A 7491-nucleotide genomic window follows, 5' to 3' on the forward strand; every position below is an offset into this window, starting at 1 on the left:
TTTGAAGTTTCTCCTGAGTAAAGATATTTTACTTTCAACTTCCTTAAAAGGGAATCTTAAAATATTTTTTTATTTTGATTTTTTTAAAAAATCAGAACTGAGGTTTGATGAGCTGTTGTACAGTTCAAGCCAGATGACCATGACCAGGTTACACAGCCACATAGAAGCAGAATGTACAAGAAGGTCCAGGTTGCAGGTATTAGGAGAAAGGGGGAGGACAGATAGTGCCGTTTCAGGGGTGGTTGGTATCAGACAGTAGGTTGGGACACTGATCAGTGGGGCATGATATATGTTTCTGGGTGAGTCACAGTGAGATGCTGTATTAGAGCTCTCTAAAGGGACAGATCTAATAGGATAGATATTTATATAAAGGGGAGTTGATTAAGGAGTACTGACTCACACGATCTCAAGGTGAGGTCCCACAATAGGCCATCTGCAGGCTGAGGAACAAGGAAGCCAGTCCAAGTACCAAAACCTCCAAAGTCATGAAGCCGGCAGTGCAGTCTTCAGTCTGTGTTCAAAGGCCCAAGAGGGCCAAAGCTGAAGAACTTGGAGTCCAATGTTCAAGGGCAGGAAGCATCCAGCACAGGAGAAAGATGTGGACAGGAGAGTAAGCCAATCTAGTGTTTTCACATTCTTCTCCCTACTTTTATTCTAGCTGTGCTGGCAGCTGGTTAAATGGTGCCCATCCAGATTGAGGGTGGGTCTGCCTTTCCCAGTCCACTGACTCAAATGTTAATCTCCTTTGGCAGCACCCTCACAGACACACCCAGGATCAATATTGTATCCTTCAATCCAATCAAATTGACACTCATTATTTACCATCACAGACGCTTTAGTATCTGAATGTGGTAGAAGGATTTTCAGTGCATCCTCGTATTATGGAAAACCAAGCAGAGGCACAGAAATTTACTTTTTTTCAACTCACCTGAGTTAAAAACTGAAATTCTCAATAGGAATGTTAGCAAGAACTTCTGAGTTCATGGTTCTATACTGGGAGATCCAGATGAAAACTATTAGATAATTTTATATTTATTCTTCATTCAATAATGACCCTTTGCACAAAGCCAAACTAGGGAGTACATATAAAAATGTAGTTCAACTATTTTAATTTCAGCATTCTAACATACTGAAATGTTGGTCAGAAATAATAAAGATAAAATGAATAATTAATAATGAAGACTTCAATGATGATTAGAAGAAATTCAGGGAGATAACTACAGAATGAGGAAAACACAACCTCACAAAAATATCAATGGAAATAATACTCTCATTATGAATTGGTATTCATTTGATGCCTCAAAAATCTAAGAACATTAAAATATCTATTAAAAGGTTTATGGTTTTTAAGTGGAGCAATATCCCATTATATTCTACATATCTTTTGTTCAATTCTGGACATCTGTGTTACAAAGAACATTGGCAAACAATTTTATGTTAAAGAGAGCAACCAGTACTATTCATTTTAATACCTATTACCATGCTGATTATTTGTCAATCAGTTTGCTAGGTATTAGAGAGGGCTTAGAAATCATGTTACAGAAAATGTTGTTTGTGAGACTGATGTAGCACTTGCCTGAAAAAGAGAAAAGTTTTAGATGGAATGAAGTTGGAAGGAATAATTTACATTGCATCCTTTTTGAGTGTATAAAAGAGTGAGTGCCCAGGAAATGACACCCATTAATAACAACAACATAGAAAGTAAACTAAATGGACTATCTTTGGAGGCAACAGTTTTCCTATTAATGCACATGCTCAGGCAGAAGTTTGGTGCCATGTTTTGGCACCCTGAATTAAATATGGAGTTCCAGCTTATATTTGGTGAAAACCTTGCAATTCAAAATTGTGTTTCTTCCCAGCTGAATGTGCAGAAATACAATCTAAGGATCCTGTCTTTTTTTCTTCCCTATATACTTCTGGGTGATATTCACTAGTCTGCTTCACTTCCTTCAGCAGTAGATGATGCATTATAGCCACTTTATATCAGAAAATAATGGGCTGTGAGATGTTGCTTCAACTATGTGCACTGTGTTTTGGGGAATGTCAATACAATACATTTTCTTTTCCAGAGAGATGGAAAATTATATTCCTGGTGTGAAGAATCATGAGGAATTTGAAGAAGGGGTTATTATGTAAAACCTAACTTTGAAAAATGAAACATCTATTTACGATTTAAAAACAGTCCTTGGTTGTATGATTTCTGGTGTCCTTGTACATAATAACTATATTATAACTATTTTCTTTTTAAATTTATATTGTAATACAAAAATTACTTTTTAAATCTCTTCTGTGTTGAAAGGATAATTTGGGTTGATAATTTAATAAAATATAACCTGTTTTCTTCTTATTTAGCTTGACAATAATGCAATACATGAACCCATGATCTGAGTATAATATACTTGTTTGTTTTTTCAATAATGTGAGGGTTTAATGTGTCCTAGATAAGTTTCTAGTTTTTCTCATTTTAGTAGGTTTCAGCTGTACAATATAATAGTACTTTGATCAATATTGAGAAAAAACTCCATTTCAACTAGTGAACATACCAAGTTAATCATTGTTCGTAATCCCAGGTAGGTGCAAGGCAGTATAGCACTTCATAGTAAGTTTAAGATAGTTCTCGACACAAGTATCTTAATATCTTCTCAAGAGAGGGAGGCTATATCCACAAAATCATATCCACATTAAGGTGTCCTTGAAAGTGACCAAGGTAAAGGAAGCTTTCACTAACCTTTATGTGGTTACAAAATACAGGTTTTAAGAAAAATCCGGATAATCAAAATAGTTTTGAATGTGAAACATTTCAACTGTACTTGAACAATGCATGTTCTTTTTACACCAGTTTTCTTTGCTTAAGCCTATGTTTTATACGACATTTTAGGCAACGTATAATGTCTTTGAACAAGAAAGATGTCCCAGCTAGCACTAGTAACTATTTTTTTTTTTACAGTAGGCTGATGTCAAGTTTTATGGGGGGCATGAATAAAAGCTCTCTGAGGCCTCCCCTGAAGCCAAGTACATGCCGGCCCCATGTTTATACAGCCTGCAGAACCATGAGCCAATTAAACTTCTTTCATTTATAAATTGAAACATATGTACACACATGTATATAATATGGCTGGGAAAGAATTCCAAGCAGTTCAAACCTGAGGACATCAGTAACCAAATATAGAAGAAATGCTAAGGCAGACAGACAGTTTGGAAGCCTGTATCTCTACCCAGTAGGTAACACTTAGTGTCCAATTTGTTTTTGTAAACAGAAATGATATTTTTTTAAGTGGCACATTGCATACCTGAGAGAGAACTTCTAAAGTGGTTCTTTTTTTATTCCTAAGTAACTCCACATAAGTCTTGGCTTTTTGCGTAATTGGCTGTAAAATGGACAACTATAGAATTTCAAGCTTAAAAAAATAAAGATGATCAATCTGTTGTCAGTTCAAGTTTTTGTATATTTAATATTTAAAATCATTGTCAAAAAGTATTTTAGAAAATGAAGCTAAAATTGATTAATTTATTTTACCCTAGAAACCATTCACTCTAAAATGGGTAAAAAAATTAGAAAAAATATAAACTATTAGGAATCAGCCAAATTTCGCTGCAGGGAAGATATAATTTTCACTAGCCATTTTTATATTCTAATTGTAACCTATTTTGGGAAATAATTTACACCCAGTAAACTTATGTCCCCCAGTCATGTTGGGTATTCTCCATTGTTTGTATGAGCATGATTTATTAGTACACAAATAAACATTGAAATACACAAGCTTTCCTAGTTAAGACAATTATATAATTTGCCAAAACTTACTTAAGTGAAACAAGATTGAAAAGAAAATATAGAAGTATGTCCATGATTTAAATGTAGTAGAAAGCACATTAGACCTGTGTTAAAGATCTGAGTTTCAATCAGGCAAATAAGTTAAACTTTTCATGTTAGAATCTTCATCTGTAAAATATAGAATATAATATCTACCATACATAACTCACAGTGCTATGGGATGTTTAAAGGTGATTGTGAAATAAAATTGTTACAAGCTATAAGAAGATGTATAATTAAGTAATAAGTAAAGGTTAGTCTGCTTGAAAGCTGCGGCTTTATGGGTATCTTAATACTATTTGAATGGTAGGTACATCTTAAAGGAGGCAGATTTCTTTTTTTTATCTTGTACTAATATGTAATAATTTACATATTTATGGAGCATATGTATTTTTTACACACATAGAATGTGTAATGATCAAGTCAGGGTGTTTGGGGTATCTTGAGTGTTGTCGTTTGTATTTGTTGGTATCATTTCAAGTCCTCTCTTCTAGTTACTTTGAAATATACACATTACTGTCGGTATAGTCCCCTTAGTCTGCTATTAAATATTAGAACCTATTTCTTCTACCTAACTGTATGCTTATACCTATAACAAACTGGTATCTGGCACTCTCAGCAGCCCAAGGTGGTTAGTTGTAAGCAAGTGATCTAAAATTAGAGACTCTTAATCTCTTGCCCAAAGCTTTAAATCTAGAACAAGTGGCTCCAAAGGGAAGGAGGAGATCTCAGTTTATTTTCCTAGCCTCAGTGTCTGGATGTTGTGGTGGGGACTCTGGTGCTAGAGCAGAGACTGAGGCGGGAGGCACACCCATGATGCAGGCAAAAGATGCCATCCCTGGGGTGTGACCCTCACTCTGGTTCCCACAGCCTTGTGTCTCCTGGTTACTGCCCATCATCTGAGTCAAGTTCTCCATCCTTCTGTGGTTCCTGAGAACCATCTAACATCCTTCCAAAATGTATTCATTTTCTGCCTAAAAGAACCAATGATTTTTGCTGTTGGCTATAAAAACAAACAAACAAAAAACCTGATTGTATCATATAAATGAATTCACCAGGAGTTTGTTTTGATATGCGACATGGCTACAGTAATATAATTGATACTCTCTTTTTAGGATTAACTATATGGCTGATGATTTGATGAGCTCTTTTTTGTTCCTAGAAAATCCTTCTTTCCTTCTATCACTCTGATCTTTTAGATATGTTAACACTATCTTGTGCTGGTGTGACATGTCTTCTGGGATGCCTTACCTGAAACAACCTTAGTCATTACACACTCCATCATTCCTTTTACAGCTCAGATCTCGATCAGAAACTAAATTATATTATGGTAATCACTGCCCTAAAAAAAGCCAGTTAGAAGAGATATGCACCAAAATAAGGGGACTGATACACTAGTAATGTATACTTTAGTGCCTACAGTTGATCTACTTTTCACTAAAAATACAGTGTTTCATATCCTTTATTCTGTATAATGGAATTGATGGTGTACTTCTCAGGACTGATTTATTTGGCTTAGTTTATATAAATTGATTCATTTTGGAACATTTGACAGAATAGTTGGTATCAAAATAATGTTGTATACAGAACACATAAACACATTATTGCATGAAGAATGAACTGAAAGATCATGAGTTCTCAAAGATGATGCTCACAGCAAGAGAATTAAATTGCATAAAAATCAAGTCACTACTCTAAAATACACAGTGCAATAAAAGCTGGTGAGAAAAAATGTAAGATGAACTCAATTTCTCAGCCATTGCTATGAGTCTAGATGCACATCCTGCTGTTATGTGAACAACTACCATGCCTGGAGGGAACTGAATGAATGCTGGCACCTATTGGTAGATGGAATAAAAAACCTAAGCTCATTTTCCTATCATGAGGCTCATATGCCATATGCTACAAACTAATACATTAAATCCACATAATGAGGAAGATAATGCATTTTTACCACTGCTTGCTTACATTGCAAAAACTGTAACACCATTATATAAATTGCCTGTAATTCATTGAATTTCTTTGCTTTTGCAAATCTTAAAAATTTAAAAGGACACAAGTCATGCAGAAAATATTCCAGTGGATTTGTTTGTTAAAGCATATAAGGTAAATTAAATTTTGACCTAAATATTATTTTCTCCATATTATCTTGATTCTTCCATGTCATATGCTGTACATTTGCCATTGAGTGCTATATCATCTATTAAACTTTTTAATTAAAATAGAATAATTCATAGAAAATACGCAGGTATGATACTGATAAGCTTATTTTTATTAAATGGATTATTCTTATAAATATGTTTTAATTGTATAACATTGACTTCTGTGTTTACTGTTTCTACTCTGTTCCCTGTATAATTGATACATAAAATATTTGTCAAAGTTTAGAGTTTCAGTCAAGGGACCAGTGAATGCTTGATGCTTGACAATTGATTGACAACTGATACATAGAACGCTTAGGAAAAAAAAAAAAAGTTTGCAGAACCAAATATCTTTAGATATGATTTTTTAAATGTGTAGATATGAGGATGGGGGCAGAGAATGAACAATTGTCTCTAATGAAGGGGCTGCACATTTAGTCTTTTCAATTACTCCCAGCAAAAACTCCACAGACATCTCTGAAAAGAAAAATGGGCAGGTCAAGGTGAGGCTGTCTGTCATGAAAAAAGTGATCTGCAAGTGATGATTGTATCCCTAGACCTCTCACCAAATCAGCCAGTCAGTAACATGTTCTGCATTTGGCCATGCACTGTGGAATATCCAAATAAATATAGGACACAGCCTTTCTTCTCAAAGAGCTTAAAGTTCAAGTCACATGGCAACATATACAGCATTAAAGTGTGAACAATCATAACTTAGGAGAAAAATAGGATGCAATTCAAATGGAATGGACCAAATTACTGTAAAACTTCTGAAAAGTTTGAGGGCTTCCTGCAGAAGATTGAAGTTGATCTGGTTCGTAAAGGATGTTAAGAATACAGACAGATAAAGAAAAGGTGTTAGAGAATACCATGGAAAGACAGGCCAGAGTAAGCAAAGCTGTTCGTTAGCAATGAGTATGCCTTGTCTTTAGAAGAAAGGAGGAATACGGCCTGATGAAATGTCATGGAATAATTTGATAAATGTTTGGCTAGGAAGGAGTAGATAGCTCCTGGAAAATATTGAAAAAGTGCAGATGTTTGGACTTGATCCGTTAGATAATAAGGAAATACTGAAGAAAATACAATTTCATGCAGAGCTAATACATATTAATGTAATTCCCAGCTACTGCCTGGCCATTGTGCAGGATATTATCTCGCTAAAATAATTTCCCCTGCTTTATAGTTTTGAAGGAAGAGGAAGTCTCCCAGAGTTATAGTATCTAGGATTACCTACATATTATTAATGTTATACTTTGGTAAGGTATTCTAGGTGTATCAGCTAGTATCATTTTGTTATTTCTTCATTGTGAAATGCTTTCTGCTTTGCTTAAAAGTTTAATTTTAGACTTTAAAAAATAGGAAAATAAAATATGGAATTTCTGCTTACAATGACTTTATACATTGACACTTTGAAATTTTTATTTATCTTACAAGTTGCCTCCTAAAAAAAAGTGTGACAATGTTAGATAAAATATATGGAGATATTTTTAAAACACAACAAAATAAGCATTTCCAGGTATGAGAAGTAGAATATAAATG

This window comes from Mandrillus leucophaeus, unplaced genomic scaffold, assembly GCF_000951045.1.
Source record: "Mandrillus leucophaeus isolate KB7577 unplaced genomic scaffold, Mleu.le_1.0 Scaffold1492, whole genome shotgun sequence".
NCBI lineage: Eukaryota > Metazoa > Chordata > Mammalia > Primates > Cercopithecidae > Mandrillus > Mandrillus leucophaeus.